The sequence below is a fragment of the Etheostoma spectabile genome, chromosome 15, assembly GCF_008692095.1.
Source record: "Etheostoma spectabile isolate EspeVRDwgs_2016 chromosome 15, UIUC_Espe_1.0, whole genome shotgun sequence".
NCBI classification, from domain to species: domain Eukaryota; kingdom Metazoa; phylum Chordata; class Actinopteri; order Perciformes; family Percidae; genus Etheostoma; species Etheostoma spectabile.
Window position 1 is genome coordinate 15,748,264 of NC_045747.1, and position 216 is coordinate 15,748,479.

At 39.4% G+C, this 216-nt stretch overlaps 1 protein-coding gene and 1 long non-coding RNA gene across 4 annotated transcripts in view; one reads left to right on the plus strand and one right to left on the minus strand.

Moving 5' to 3' along the window:
* The window catches only part of asic2 (acid-sensing (proton-gated) ion channel 2), a 402,742-nt gene that overhangs the window by 114,307 nt on the left and 288,219 nt on the right, over positions 1 to 216 (minus strand). The gene's annotated exons all lie outside the window — the stretch shown is intronic.
* The window catches only part of LOC116702306 (uncharacterized), a 153,605-nt gene that overhangs the window by 747 nt on the left and 152,642 nt on the right, over positions 1 to 216 (plus strand). The window lies entirely within an intron of this gene.

Consider the following 216-nt stretch of genomic DNA (forward strand, 5'->3'; position numbering starts at 1 on the left):
GTTCTAAGGCTTTGACTTATGAAAACTTCATAAATAGCCATGCAATTGCGTTTTATTTTCAAATTCAAAATGCCACATTACCAGCATTAAGTGCACTTCTTCCGACACACTGTGAGACCAGGACGCCTCACTAGGTCGGTCTCACAGGCACTTTTTCCAGTTTCTCCATACAAAAACAACTTTGGTCAGAAATCTTTTTTCCATACATACACCAAG